This window comes from Cherax quadricarinatus, chromosome 4 (genome assembly GCF_038502225.1).
Source record: "Cherax quadricarinatus isolate ZL_2023a chromosome 4, ASM3850222v1, whole genome shotgun sequence".
Classification (NCBI taxonomy): domain Eukaryota; kingdom Metazoa; phylum Arthropoda; class Malacostraca; order Decapoda; family Parastacidae; genus Cherax; species Cherax quadricarinatus.
The window spans coordinates 57,318,429-57,334,119 of record NC_091295.1 but is presented as its reverse complement, the minus strand read 5'-3'; positions in this window follow the sequence as shown (position 1 = coordinate 57,334,119).

Here is a 15,691-nt window from a genome sequence, read left to right as displayed (position 1 = left end):
CAGGTGGTTCAACCTTGTTAACAGTCAAGTGTGGCAGGTGGTTCAACCTTGTTAACAGTCAAGTGTGGCAGGTGGTTCAACCTTGTTAACAGTCAAGTGTGGCAGGTGGTTCAACCTTGTTAACAGTCAAGTGTGGCAGGTGGTTCAACCTTGTTAACAGTCAAGTGTGGCAGGTGGTTCAACCTTGTTAACAGTCAAGTGTGGCAGGTGGTTCAACCTTGTTAACAGTCAAGTGTGGCAGGTGGTTCAACCTTGTTAACAGTCAAGTGTGGCAGGTGGTTCAACCTTGTTAACAGTCAAGTGTGGCAGGTGGTTCAACCTTGTTAACAGTCAAGTGTGGCAGGTGGTTCAACCTTGTTAACAGTCAAGTGTGGCAGGTGGTTCAACCTTGTTAACAGTCAAGTGTGGCAGGTGGTTCAACCTTGTTAACAGTCAAGTGTGGCAGGTGGTTCAACCTTGTTAACAGTCAAGTGTGGCAGGTGGTTCAACCTTGTTAACAGTGAAGTGTGGCAGGTGGTTCAACCTTGTTAACAGTCAAGTGTGGCAGGTGGTTCAACCTTGTTAACAGTCAAGTGTGGCAGGTGGTTCAACCTTGTTAACAGTCAAGTGTGGCAGGTGGTTCAACCTTGTTAACAGTCAAGTGTGGCAGGTGGTTCAACCTTGTTAACAGTCAAGTGTGGCAGGTGGTTCAACCTTGTTAACAGTCAAGTGTGGCAGGTGGTTCAACCTTGTTAACATTTAAGTGTGGCAGGTGGTTCAACCTTGTTAACAGTGAAGTGTGGCAGGTGGTTCAACCTTGCTAACAGTCAAGTGTGGCAGGTGGTGGTTCAACCTTGCTAACAGTCAAGTGTGGCAGGTGGTGGTTCAACCTTGCTAACAGTCAAGTGTGGCAGGTGGTGGTTCAACCTTGCTAACAGCCAAGTGTGGCAGGTGGTGGTTCAACCTTGCTAACAGCCAAGTGTGGCAGGTGGTTCAACCTTGTTAACAGTCAAGTGTGGCAGGTGGTGGGTCAACCTTGCTAACAGCCAAGTGTGGCAGGTGGTGGTTCAACCTTGCTAACAGCCAAGTGTGGCAGGTGGTTCAACGTTGTTAACAGTCAAGTGTGGCAGGTGGTTCAACCTTGCTAACAGTCAAGTGTGGCAGGTGGTTCAACCTTGCTAACAGTCAAGTGTGGCAGGTGGTTCAACCTTGTTAACAGTCAAGTGTGACAGGTGGTTCAACCTTGTTAACAGTCAAGTGTGGCAGGTGGTGGTTCAACCTTGTTAACAGTCTAGTGTGGCAGGTGGTTCAACCTTGTTAACAGTCAAGTGTGGCAGGTGGTTCAACCTTGTTAACAGTGAAGTGTGGCAGGTGGTTCAACCTTGTTAACAGTCAAGTGTGGCAGGTGGTTCAACCTTGTTAACAGTCAAGTGTGGCAGGTGGTTCAACCTTGTTAACAGTCAAGTGTGGCAGGTGGTTCAACCTTGTTAACAGTCAAGTGTGGCAGGTGGTTCAACCTTGTTAACAGTCAAGTGTGGCAGGTGGTTCAACCTTGTTAACAGTCAAGTGTGGCAGGTGGTTCAACCTTGTTAACAGTCACGTGTGGCAGGTGGTTCAACCTTGTTAACAGTCAAGTGTGGCAGGTGGTTCAACCTTGTTAACAGTCAAGTGTGGCAGGTGGTTCAACCTTGTTAACAGTCAAGTGTTTCAGGTGGTTCAACCTTGTTAACAGTCAAGTGTGGCAGGTGGTTCAACCTTGTTAACAGTCAAGTGTGGCAGGTGGTTCAACCTTGTTAACAGTGAAGTGTGGCAGGTGGTTCAACCTTGCTAACAGTCAAGTGTGGCAGGTGGTTCAACCTTGTTAACAGTCAAGTGTGGCAGGTGGTTCAACCTTGTTAACAGTCAAGTGTTTCAGGTGGTTCAACCTTGTTAACAGTCAAGTGTGGCAGGTGGTTCAACCTTGTTAACAGTCAAGTGTGGCAGGTGGTTCAACCTTGTTAACAGTCAAGTGTGGCAGGTGGTTCAACCTTGTTAACAGTCAAGTGTGGCAGGTGGTTCAACCTTGTTAACAGTCAAGTGTGGCAGGTGGTTCAACCTTGTTAACAGTCAAGTGTGGCAGGTGGTTCAACCTTGTTAACAGTGAAGTGTGGCAGCTGGTTCAACCTTGTTAACAGTGAAGTGTGGCAGGTGGTTCAACCTTGTTAACAGTCAAGTGTGGCAGGTGGTTCAACCTTGTTAACAGTCAAGTGTGGCAGGTGGTTCAACCTTGTTAACAGTCAAGTGTGGCAGGTGGTTCAACCTTAACAGTGAAGTGTGGCAGGTGGTTCAACCTTGCTAACAGTGAAGTGTGGCAGGTGGTTCAACCTTGCTAACAGTCAAGTGTGGCAGGTGGTGGTTCAACCTTGCTAACAGTCAAGTGTGGCAGGTGGTGGTTCAACCTTGCTAACAGTCAAGTGTGGCAGGTGGTGGTTCAACCTTGCTAACAGTCAAGTGTGGCAGGTGGTGGTTCAACCTTGCTAACAGTCAAGTGTGGCAGGTGGTGGTTCAACCTTGCTAACAGTCAAGTGTGGCAGGTGGTGGTTCAACCTTGTTAACAGTCAAGTGTGGCAGGTGGTGGTTCAACCTTGCTAACAGCCAAGTGTGGCAGGTGGTGGTTCAACCTTCCTAACAGCCAAGTGTGGCAGGTGGTTCAACCTTGTTAACAGTCAAGTGTGGCAGGTGGTGGTTCAACCTTGCTAACAGCCAAGTGTGGCAGGTGGTGGTTCAACCTTGCTAACAGCCAAGTGTGGCAGGTGGTGGTTCAACCTTGCTAACAGCCAAGTGTGGCAGGTGGTTCAACCTTGTTAACAGTCAAGTGTGGCAGGTGGTTCAACCTTGCTAACAGTCAAGTGTGGCAGGTGGTTCAACCTTGCTAACAGTCAAGTGTGGCAGGTGGTTCAACCTTGTTAACAGTCAAGTGTGACAGGTGGTTCAACCTTGTTAACAGTCAAGTGTGGCAGGTGGTGGTTCAACCTTCTTAACAGTCAAGTGTGGCAGGTGGTTCAACCTTGCTAACAGTCAAGTGTGGCAGGTGGTTCAACCTTGCTAACAGTCAAGTGTGGCAGGTGGTTCAACCTTGTTAACAGTCAAGTGTGGCAGGTGGTGGTTCAACCTTGTTAACAGTCAAGTGTGGCAGGTGGTGGTTCAACCTTGTTAACAGTCAAGTGTGGCAGGTGGTTGTTCAACCTTGTTAACAGTGAAGTGTGGCAGGTGGTTCAACCTTGTTAACAGTCAAGCGTGGCAGGTGGTTCAACCTTGTTAACAGTCAAGCGTGGCAGGTGGTTCAACCTTGTTAACAGTCATGTGTGGCAGGTGGTGGTTCAACCTTGTTAACAGTCAAGTGTGGCAGGTGGTGGTTCAACCTTGTTAACAGTCAAGTGTGGCAGGTGGTTCAACCTTGTTATCAGAGAAGTGTGGCAGGTGGTTCAACCTTGTTAACAGTCAAGCGTGGCAGGTGGTTCAACCTTGTTAACAGTCAAGTGTGGCAGGTGGTTCAACCTTGTTAACAGTCAAGTGTGGCAGGTGGTTCAACCTTGTTAACAGTCAAGTGTGGCAGGTGGTTCAACCTTGTTAACAGTGAAGTGTGGCAGGTGGTTCAACCTTGTTAACAGTCAAGTGTGGCAGGTGGTTCAACCTTGTTAACAGTCAAGTGTGGCAGGTGGTTCAACCTTGTTAACAGTCAAGTGTGGCAGGTGGTTCAACCTTGTTAACAGTCAAGTGTGGCAGGTGGTTCAACCTTGTTAACAGTCAAGTGTGGCAGGTGGTTCAACCTTGTTAACAGTCAAGTGTGGCAGGTGGTTCAACCTTGTTAACAGTCAAGTGTGGCAGGTGGTTCAACCTTGTTAACAGTCAAGTGTGGCAGGTGGTTCAACCTTGTTAACAGTCAAGTGTGGCAGGTGGTTCAACCTTGTTAACAGTCAAGTGTGGCAGGTGGTTCAACCTTGTTAACAGTCAAGTGTGGCAGGTGGTTCAACCTTGTTAACAGTCAAGTGTGGCAGGTGGTTCAACCTTGTTAACAGTCAAGTGTGGCAGGTGGTTCAACCTTGTTAACAGTGAAGTGTGGCAGGTGGTTCAACCTTGTTAACAGTGAAGTGTGGCAGGTGGTTCAACCTTGCTAACAGTCAAGTGTGGCAGGTGGTGGTTCAACCTTGCTAACAGTCAAGTGTGGCAGGTGGTGGTTCAACCTTGCTAACAGTCAAGTGTGGCAGGTGGTGGTTCAACCTTGCTAACAGTCAAGTGTGGCAGGTGGTGGTTCAACCTTGCTAACAGTCAAGTGTGGCAGGTGGTGGTTCAACCTTGCTAACAGCCAAGTGTGGCAGGTGGTGGTTCAACCTTCCTAACAGCCAAGTGTGGCAGGTGGTTCAACCTTGTTAACAGTCAAGTGTGGCAGGTGGTGGTTCAACCTTGCTAACAGCCAAGTGTGGCAGGTGGTGGTTCAACCTTGCTAACAGCCAAGTGTGGCAGGTGGTGGTTCAACCTTGCTAACAGCCAAGTGTGGCAGGTGGTTCAACCTTGTTAACAGTCAAGTGTGGCAGGTGGTTCAACCTTGCTAACAGTCAAGTGTGGCAGGTGGTTCAACCTTGCTAACAGTCAAGTGTGGCAGGTGGTTCAACCTTGTTAACAGTCAAGTGTGACAGGTGGTTCAACCTTGTTAACAGTCAAGTGTGGCAGGTGGTGGTTCAACCTTGTTAACAGTCAAGTGTGGCAGGTGGTTCAACCTTGTTAACAGTCAAGTGTGGCAGGTGGTTCAACCTTGCTAACAGTCAAGTGTGGCAGGTGGTTCAACCTTGCTAACAGTCAAGTGTGGCAGGTGGTTCAACCTTGTTAACAGTCAAGTGTGGCAGGTGGTGGTTCAACCTTGTTAACAGTCAAGTGTGGCAGGTGGTGGTTCAACCTTGTTAACAGTCAAGTGTGGCAGGTGGTTCAACCTTGTTAACAGTTAAGTGTGGCAGGTGTTTCAACCTTGTTAACAGTCAAGTGTGGCAGGTGGTTCAACCTTGTTAACAGTCAAGTGTGGCAGGTGGTGGTTCAACCTTGTTAACAGTCAAGTGTGGCAGGTGGTGGTTCAACCTTGTTAACAGTCAAGTGTGGCAGGTGGTGGTTCAACCTTGTTAACAGTGAAGTGTGGCAGGTGGTTCAACCTTGTTAACAGTCAAGCGTGGCAGGTGGTTCAACCTTGTTAACAGTCAAGCGTGGCAGGTGGTTCAACCTTGTTAACAGTCATGTGTGGCAGGTGGTGGTTCAACCTTGTTAACAGTCAAGTGTGGCAGGTGGTGGTTCAACCTTGTTAACAGTCAAGTGTGGCAGGTGGTTCAACCTTGTTAACAGTGAAGTGTGGCAGGTGGTTCAACCTTGTTAACAGTCAAGCGTGGCAGGTGGTTCAACCTTGTTAACAGTTAACTGTGGCAGGTGGTTCAACCTTGTTAACAGTCAAGTGTGGCAGGTGGTTCAACCTTGTTAACAGTGAAGTGTGGCAGGTGGTTCAACCTTGTTAACAGTGAAGTGTGGCAGGTGGTTCAACCTTGCTAACAGTCAAGTGTGGCAGGTGGTGGTTCAACCTTGCTAACAGTCAAGTGTGGCAGGTGGTTCAACCTTGTTAACAGTGAAGTGTGGCAGGTGGTTCAACCTTGTTAACAGTCAAGTGTGGCAGGTGGTTCAACCTTGTTAACAGTCAAGTGTGGCAGGTGGTTCAACCTAGTTAACAGTGAAGTGTGGAAGGTGGTTCAACCTTGCTAACAGTCAAGTGTGGCAGGTGGTTCAACCTTGCTAACAGTCAAGTGTGGCAGGTGGTTCAACCTTGCTAACAGTCAAGTGTGGCAGGTGGTGGTTCAACCTTGTTAATAGTCAAGTGTGGCAGGTGGTGGTTCAACCTTGCTAACAGTCAAGTGTGGCAGGTGGTGGTTCAACCTTGCTAACAGTCAAGTGTGGCAGGTGGTGGTTCAACCTTGCTAACAGTCAAGTGTGGCAGGTGGTGGTTCAACCTTGCTAACAGCCAAGTGTGGCAGGTGGTTTAACCTTGCTAAGAGTGAAGTGTGGCAGGTGGCTCAACCTTGCTAACAGTCAAATGTGGCAGGTGGTTCAACTTTGCTAACAGCCAAGTGTGGCAGGTGGTTTAACCTTGCTAAGAGTGAAGTGTGGCAGGTGGTTCAACCTTGCTAACAGTCAAGTGTGGCAGGTGGTTTAACCTTGCTAAGAGTGAAGTGTGGCAGGTGGTTCAACTTTGCTAACAGCCAAGTGTGGCAGGTGGTTTAACCTTGCTAACAGTCAAGTGTGGCAGGTGGTTTAACCTTGCTAAGAGTGAAGTGCGGCAGGTGGTTCAACCTTGCTAACAGTCAAGTGTGGCAGGTGGTTTAACCTTGCTAAGAGTGAAGTGTGGCAGGTGGTTCAACCTTGCTAACAGTCAAATGTGGCAGGTGGTAGTTCAACCTTGGTAACAGTTAAGTGTGGCAGGTGTTTCAACCCTGCTAAGGGTGAAATGTGGCAGGTGGTGGTTCAACTAGCGGTACTCGTGGACTTGGGTTCACTCTTAACACAGTAGTATCTAGTCTAGATGCTAGAAACACCTGATAACTACTAATCGTTGACAGTAGTAGTGACAATTACGGAACTCTCAGCGCTCACAGTCATAACAAAATATACACAACACAATAAAAATATGGATAGAATTTGCAAAGAATTAAAAAGGCACAATACCGTGAGAGAAACAATATACAAATGACCGGCATGTACAAGATAATCTTATCACGACGTTTCAGTCAGATTTGGTTCATTATCTAGACACTCAACACATACCAAGTTAAAATAACCAACATCATTAAAAAAAATGAAATTATTAATGTTAAGATTCTAAAAGTTGCCCGTGGTCCCCACAGTCACCTCGGTAATTATAAAAACCAGGACGATGGCAGAAAGACCTAAGCCAAAATATATACTACAGTTAATGGTATGTCACAAGCTAAGCAGACGTGGACAGAAACATCGAAAGGGTGGCTGTGATGTTACACCTGATATTCAGTCGATAGAGATTCATTTCTAATTAATAATTTCTTTTGGAGGAGGGCCAAACACCCACGCACTGCCGACTCCTGCACAACTTGTTCCTCGTATGCAGGACCCACCAGGCCTGTCACTTCACGGACATACCAGAGGATATGGCCTATGAAGTCACTGTGAGGCAGTGTAGAGTGGACTCACAGTGATCAATGGGTGATAGCAGTAGTGAAACAATGATAGTGGTTATATTAGCTGGAAAGTGATTCAAAACTTGTGGTGGTCGTTAGGGAATCAGACCCTGACTGTTAGACTACAAGAGTTTGACAGTTAAAGGCAGTTACTGGCCGTTGGCGGCAGTTATTACCGTGCGGGAAAACTCATCTTGCGGCCTGCTGAGACCCTCTGGTAACAGTTGCGGACAAGTGCTCTTCATTGTTGATTAGAGTGTCTTTCTCTTCTGGATATGACTGGTGGTCCCTGCAGGGGAAGGCCTGGTGCGGCTGCCACGAATTTCCAATATTGGTCGTTGGCGGGATGATGATGTTCTGCGAGGATGATTACGGATGGTGAAGGATACTTAGCAATATGGCCACGTTAATTAATTATGTTGTGGAAGGTCTGGGAAAGAGGAGAGTGAGGAAGAGTAATGAGAGGGAGATGGTAAGAGTAAGATGCAACATGCGGAAAATGGAAGGAAAATGAGACGAGAGGCAGGTAAGGGAGGAGAGTATTGCAGATTGGTAAAAAATAGTGAGGATGATCGAGTAGAAGATTTGAAATTTATGATAATGACAAGTTGGCACTAATGAAGTGAAGGTGGTTGTGAGTGCAGATACCAGTCTGTTAACAGTCAAAGACTACTCTAGGTTGATGATAATCTGGCCTTGTTAATTAAAAACTGATGACAGTTATGACTGTTTAGAACTATTACTAGCTGATTATTATGGGTGAAAATTAATAAGATTGTGATAATGATAGTGTGCGCGCTGATATTTTGAGATTGTTTATGATGATAGGTATAGACTATTGACAGCAATGGTCCTACCTGGAGACTATCTGATGATGGCTTCAGGGACTGTGGTCATGGCGGCTAGGTTCCTGACTAGGCCAGCACGCCAGCATCCCTTTAGGTGCTGGTGTTATGTAGACCCACATAGGCATTATACCCTGGCTGAACATTGTTTAAAAAAAAATAGGTTTTCCTTTAAAGAGTTTTAGGAATGGTTGATTTCTTAGGTAAAAACTGTCAACAGCACGTGAGTCATTAAGACTGCACTGAACCTATACGTCACCAGTTAAGCATACTCTAATTAACATAATGGGTATTAAAGTAAATTAAGAGTGTATAAATACAGAGATAAACACCTATGTGTACATATACCAGACATTTAGTAGTCTATCAGTAATTTCTGTACATTTGAAAGGAATTGAACAATTTTTTGATCCTTTATCAAGTTCTCTTGGGAGTGGTAGGTAAGACACAAAGGCAACAGTTAGGCAACTTTATTCCGAAACGTTTCGCCTACACAGTAGGCTTCTTCAGTCGAATACAGAAAGTAGGCAGGAACAGTAGAGATGTGAAGACGATGTAATCAGTCCATCACCCTTGAAGTCGTAGAATTTGAGGTTGTCAGTCCCTCAGCCTACTTTCTGTATTCGACTGAAGAAGCCTACTGTGTAGGCGAAACGTTTCGGAATAAAGTTGCCTAACTGTTGCCTTTGTGTCTTACCTACCAACCTGTCGGTATTTTATACCATTTTGATGTTCTCTTGGGAGTGCAAAGGTATTTTGCAATGTCTGGTGTCTTCCACTCTTGTAAGAAGTTATTTCAGTAAACAGATTCGGAATCCGTTCCTCTAATATTTTTCAAAGCATAATTATAATTGTTCATCACTGTTATATTCATAGAATGCGCTAAACCCATAAGGGTTATTCAGCATTAAATTATATTTCTGACCTTCTCTTATGAGTGCATTTTGAAAGAGTTCTTACCAAGGTATCTATCCATTCTCCTGTTCTAAATATTGTGTTACAGCTTCCACTTAACCACAGACTCTCCCACTGTATCTAGTTCTCTCAGTACTGTGCTTCTAGTTCTCTCAGGACTGTGCTTCTAGTTCTGTCAGTACTGTGCTTCTAGTTCTGTCAGGACTGTGCTTCTAGTTCTCTCAGGACTGTGCTTCTAGTTCTGTCAGTACTGTGCTTCTAGTTCTCTCAGGACTGTGCTTCTAGTTCTCTCAGGACTGTGCTTCTAGTTCTCTCAGGACTGTGCTTCTAGTTCTGTCAGTACTGTGCTTCTAGTTCTCTCAGGACTGTGCTTCTAGTTCTCTCAGGACTGTGCTTCTAGTTCTCTCAGGACTGTGCTTCTAGTTCTCTCAGGACTGTGCTTCTAGTTCTCTCAGGACTGTGCTTCTAGTTCTGTCAGTACTGTGCTTCTAGTTCTGTCAGGACTGTGCTTCTAGTTCTCTCAGGACTGTGCTTCTAGTTCTCTCAGGACTGTGCTTCTAGTTCTCTCAGGACTGTGCTTCTAGTTCTGTCAGTACTGTGCTTCTAGTTCTCTCAGGACTGTGCTTCTAGTTCTCTCAGGACTGTGCTTCTAGTTCTCTCAGGACTGTGCTTCTAGTTCTCTCAGGACTGTGCTTCTAGTTCTGTCAGTACTGTGCTTCTAGTTCTCTCAGGACTGTGCTTCTAGTTCTGTCAGTACTGTGCTTCTAGTTCTCTCAGGACTGTGCTTCTAGTTCTCTCAGGACTGTGCTTCTAGTTCTGTCAGTACTGTGCTTCTAGTTCTCTCAGGACTGTGCTTCTAGTTCTGTCAGTACTGTGCTTCTAGTTCTCTCAGGACTGTGCTTCTAGTTCTCTCAGGACTGTGCTTCTAGTTCTCTCAGGACTGTGCTTCTAGTTCTCTCAGGACTGTGCTTCTAGTTCTCTCAGGACTGTGCTTCTAGTTCTCTCAGGACTGTGCTTCTAGTTCTCTCAGGACTGTGCTTCTAGTTCTCTCAGTACTTTGCTTTAGGTCTCTCAGGACTGTGCTTCTAGTTCTCTCAGGACTGTGCTTCTAGTTCTGTCAGGACTGTGCTTCTAGTTCTCTCAGGACTGTGCTTCTAGTTCTCTCAGGACTGTGCTTCTAGTTCTCTCAGGACTGTGCTTCTAGTTCTCTCAGGACTGTGCTTCTAGTTCTCTCAGGACTGTGCTTCTAGTTCTCTCAGGACTGTGCTTCTAGTTCTCTCAGTACTTTGCTTTAGGTCTCTCAGGACTGTGCTTCTAGTTCTCTCAGGACTGTGCTTCTAGTTCTCTCAGGACTGTGCTTCTAGTTTTCTCAGGACTGTGCTTCTAGTTCTCTCAGGACTGTGCTTCTAGTTCTCTCAGGACTGTGCTTCTAGTTCTCTCAGGACTGTGCTTCTAGTTCTCTCAGTACTTTGCTTTAGGTCTCTCAGGACTGTGCTTCTAGTTCTCTCAGGACTGTGCTTCTAGTTCTGTCAGGACTGTGCTTCTAGTTCTCTCAGGACTGTGCTTCTAGTTCTCTCAGGACTGTGCTTCTAGTTCTCTCAGGACTGTGCTTCTAGTTCTCTCAGGACTGTGCTTCTAGTTCTCTCAGGACTGTGCTTCTAGTTCTCTCAGTACTTTGCTTTAGGTCTCTCAGGACTGTGCTTCTAGTTCTCTCAGGACTGTGCTTCTAGTTCTCTCAGGACTTTGCTTTAGTTCTCTCAGGACTGTGCTTCTAGTTCTCTCAGGACTGTGCTTCTAGTTCTCTCCGGACTGTGCTTCGAGGTCTCTCAGGACTGTGCTTCTAGTTCTCTCAGGACTGTGCTTCTAATTCTCTCAGGACTGTGCTTCTAATTCTCTCAGGACTTTGCTTCTAATTCTCTCAGGACTGGGCTTCTAGTTCTCTCAGGACTGGGCTTCTAGTTCTCTCAGGACTTTGCTTCTAATTCTCTCAGGACTGGGCTTCTAGTTCTCTCAGGACTGGGCTTCTAGTTCTCTCAGGACTGGGCTTCTAGTTCTCTCAGGACTGGGCTTCTAGTTCTCTCAGGACTGGGCTTCTAGTTCTCTCAGGACTGGGCTTCTAGTTTTCTCAGGACTGGGCTTCTAGTTCTCTCAGGACTGTGCTTCTAGTTCTCTCAGTACTTTGCTTTAGGTCTCTCAGGACTGTGCTTCTAGTTCTTTTAGGGCTGTGCTTCTAGTTCTCTCAGGACTTTGCTTTAGTTCTCTCAGGACTGTGCTTCTAGTTCTCTCAGGACTGTGCTTCTAGTTCTCTCAGGACTGTGCTTCTGGTTCTCTCAGGACTGTGCTTCTAGTTCTCTCAGGACTGTGCTTCTAGTTCTCTCAGGACTGTGCTTCTAATTCTCTCAGGACTGTGCTTCTAATTCTCTCAGGACTGGGCTTCTAGTTCTCTCAGGACTGGGCTTCTAGTTCTCTCAGGACTGGGCTTCTAGTTCTCTCAGGACTGGGCTTCTAATTCTCTCTGGACTGGGCTTCTAGTTCTCTCAGGACTGGGCTTCTAGTTCTCTCAGGACTGGGCTTCTAGTTCTCTCAGGACTTTGCTTCTAATTCTCTCAGGACTGGGCTTCTACTTCTCTCAGGACTGGGCTTCTATTTCTCTCAGGACTGTGCTTCTAGTTCTCTCAGGACTGTGCTTCTAGTTCTCTCAGGACTGGGCTTCTAGTTCTCTCAGGACTGGGCTTCTAGTTCTCTCAGGACTGGGCTTCTAGTTCTCTCAGGACTGGGCTTCTAGTTCTCTCAGGACTGGGCTTCTAGTTCTCTCAGGACTGGGCTTCTAGTTCTCTCAGGACTGGGCTTCTAGTTCTCTCAGGACTGGGCTTCTAGTTCTCTCAGGACTGTGCTTCTAGTTTTCTCAAGACTGTGCTTCTAGTTTTCTCAAGACTGTGATTCTAGTTCTCTCAGGACTGTGCTTCTAGTTCTCTCAGGACTGTGCTTCTAGTTCTCTCAGGACTGTGCTTCTAGTTCTCTCAGGACTGTGCTTCTAGTTCTCTCAGGACTGTGCTTCTAGTTCTCTCAGGACTGTGCTTCTAGTTTTCTCAGGACTGTGCTTCTAGTTCTCTCAGGACTGTGCTTCTATTTCTCTCAGGACTGTGCTTCTAGTTCTCTCAGGACTGTGCTTCCAGTTCTCTCAGGTGTTGCTCCTCCGAACCAGACTCTTATTATTCTTCTCGTCACCACTTTGATCAAGTGTCTTCTGTCACGTGTATGGAAATTAGTCCCCCATGGCTGGAGTGCAAAGGTCACTTACTTCAGCATCAATAAATTAGTCCTGCATGGCTAGAGTGCACAGTTCATTAGCCTCAGCCAGGAGCTCTCATATCATTATAAGATCATCTACTGTATCTCAGCCTCCAGGTCCCTTCCCCTCTAACTCTGTTCCACATATGCTGTATATCAGCATCCTCATCTCTCATACCTGTGACCTCTTCCACTCTCACAGCCCTCTGTAAGGCCAGGCTTCCCTATTGACCACCTGGTCAACAAGGTTGTTGATGCTAAAGGACTGAAGGCCCACACAGCCATCACAACACGGCTGATCAGGTAATTGTAGATAACAGTTATCCAATTTCATCTTGAAAACTACCTTCTCTCCGGGTAATACTTCTGATACGGTAGTGAAGTGAGAAGTCTTGAACCGCAGATGATAATAGTGTCAACAGCTGTGCCTTTGGTGTCCCCTGATTTTCATACGGTCTGTCCCACATTTCCTTTCATATATCTCACTATAGCAAGGTATATTTGTGTGCACATTGGCTACCAGGCTCTCGTGCAGCATCCTTGAAGGTGCACGTAAGTTCCCCCGTCTTAAAATAACAAGTTCACTTTTCCACTATAATCTACCTTGTCCATAATTATTATCGCATTTGCTTCGTACGTTTCGTAAGGTTAAGTCTAGGATCTTTCCTTAAGTCTAGGATCTTTCCTTAAGTCTAGGAACTTTCCTTAATTCAAGTCTAGGATCTTTCCTTAATTCAAGTCTAGGAACTTTCCTTAATTCAAGTCTAGGAACTTTCCTTAATTCAAGTCTAGGATCGTTCCTTAATTCAAGTCTAGGATCTTTCCTTAATTCAAGTCTAGGAACTTTCCTTAATTCAAGTCTAGGATCGTTCCTTAATTCAAGTCTAGGATCTTTCCTTAATTCAAGTCTAGGATCTTTCCTTAATTCAAGTCTAGGATCGTTCCTTAATTCAAGTCTAGGATCGTTCCTTAATTCAAGTCTAGGATCGTTCCTAAATTCGAGTCTAGGATCGTTCCTTAATTCAAGTCTAGGATCTTTCCTCAATTCAAGTCTAGGATCTTTCCTCAATTCAAGTCTAGGATCTTTCCTCAATTCAAGTCTAGGATCTTCCTCAATTCAAGTCTAGGATCTTTCCTCAATTCAAGTCTAGGATCTTTCCTCAATTTAAGTCTAGGATCTTTCTTCAATTCAAGTCTAGGATCTTCCCTCAATTCAAGTCTAGGATCTTCCCTCAATTCAAGTCTAGGATCATTCCTCAATTCAAGTCTAGGATCTTCCCTCAATTCAAGTCTAGGATCTTTCCTCAATTCAAGTCTAGGATCTTTCCTTAATTCAAGTCTAGAATCTTTCCTTAAATCAAGTCTAGGATCTTTCCTTAATTGAAGTCTAGGATCTTTCCTTAATTCAAGTCCAGGATCTTTCCTTAATTCAAGTCCAGGATCTTTCCTTAATTCAAGTCCAGGATCTTTCCTTAATTCAAGTCCAGGATCTTTCCTTAATTCAAGTCTAGGATCTTTCCTTAATTCAAGTCTAGGATCTTTCCTTAATTCAAGGCTAGGATCTTTCCTTAATTCAAGTCTAGGATCTTTCCTTAATTCAAGTCTAGGATCTTTCCTTAATTCAAGTCTAGGATCTTTCCTTAATTCAAATCCAGGATCTTTCCTTAATTCAAGTCTAGGATCTTTCCTTAATTCAAGTCTAGGATCTTTCCTTAGTTCAAGTCTAGGATCGTTCCTTAATTCAAGTCTAGGATCTTTCCATAATTCAAGTCTAGGATCTTTCCTTAATTCAAGTCTAGGATCTTTCCTTAATTCAAGTCTAGGATCTTTCCTTAATTCAAGTCTAGGATCTTTCCTCAATTCAAGTCTAGGATCTTTCCTCAATTCAAGTCTAGGATCTTTCCACAATTCAAGTCTAGGATCTTCCCTCAATTCAAGTCTAGGATCTTTCCTCAATTCAAGTCTAGGATCTTTCCACAATTCAAGTCTAGGATCTTCCCTCAATTCAAGTCTAGGATCTTTCCTCAATTCAAGTCTAGGATCTTTCCTTAATTCAAGTCTAGGATCTTTCCTTAATTCAAGTCTAGGATCTTTCCTTAATTCAAGTCTAGGATCTTTCCTTAATTCAAGTCTAGGATCTTTCCTTAATTCAAGTCCAGGATCTTTCCTTAATTCAAGTCCAGGATCTTTCCTTAATTCAAGTCCAGGATCTTTCCTTAATTCAAGTCTAGGATCTTTCCTCAATTCAAGTCTAGGATCTTTCCTTAATTCAAGTCTAGGATCTTTCCTTAATTCAAGTCTAGGATCTTTCCTTAATTCAAGTCTAGGATCTTTCCTTAATTCAAGTCTAGGATCGTTCCTTAATTCAAGTCTAGGATCTTTCCTTAATTCAAGTCTAGGATCTTTCCTTAATTCAAGTCTAGGATCTTTCCTTAATTCAAGTCCAGGATCTTTCCTTAATTCAAGTCCAGGATCTTTCCTTAATTCAAGTCCAGGATCTTTCCTTAATTCAAGTCCAGGATCTTTCCTTAATTCAAGACCAGGATCTTTCCTTAATTCAATAGGATCTTTCCTTAATTCAATCTAGGATCTTTCCTTAATTCAAGTCTAGGATCTTTCCTTAATTTCAGGATCTTTCCTTAATTCAAGTCTAGGATCTTTCCTCAATTCAAGTCTAGGATCTTTCCTCAATTCAAGTCTAGGATCTTTCCTTAATTCAAGTCTAGGATCTTTCCTTAATTCAAGTCCAGGATCTTTCCTTAATTCAAGTAGGATCTTTCCTTAATTCAAAGTCAAGTAGGATCTTTCCTTAATTCAAGTCCAGGATCTTTCCTTAATTCAAGTAGGATCTTTCCTTAATTCAAAGTCTAGGTCTAGGATCTTTCCTTAATTCAAGTCTAGGATCTTTCCTTAATTCAAGTCTAGGATCTTTCCTTAATTCAAGTCTAGGATCTTTCCTTAATTCAAGTCCAGGATCTTTCCTTAATTCAAGTCCAGGATCTTTCCTTAATTCAAGTCTAGGATCTTTCCTTAATTCAAGTCTAGGATCTTTCCTTAATTCATGGTATAACTCAGTGTTGCAGAGGTGTGAGCTTCGCTCACACCTCTGCAACACAGTTGTTCTCAAAGATATGTTGAGTTATACCATGCATTAAATAAAGATTCTAGACTTAATTTTACGAAACAGACAAAGCAAATGCGGTAGTAATTATGGACAAGGTAGATTATAGTGGAAAAATGAACATGTTATGAGGAGACTGGGAAACTTAGGTGCCTGTTTAAGTCTCCCCCTCTTACCCTGCTACCTCCACCTCTACATAGTAGTTACTGACTCTTAAAAAGACTTCAAAGATAATCTCTAACAGGGAAGAAAATTTAAAACTGACATCATTGACACAGTTGTGTTTGAAGGGGTCGAGTTGTAGCGCCTGACCCCAGCCT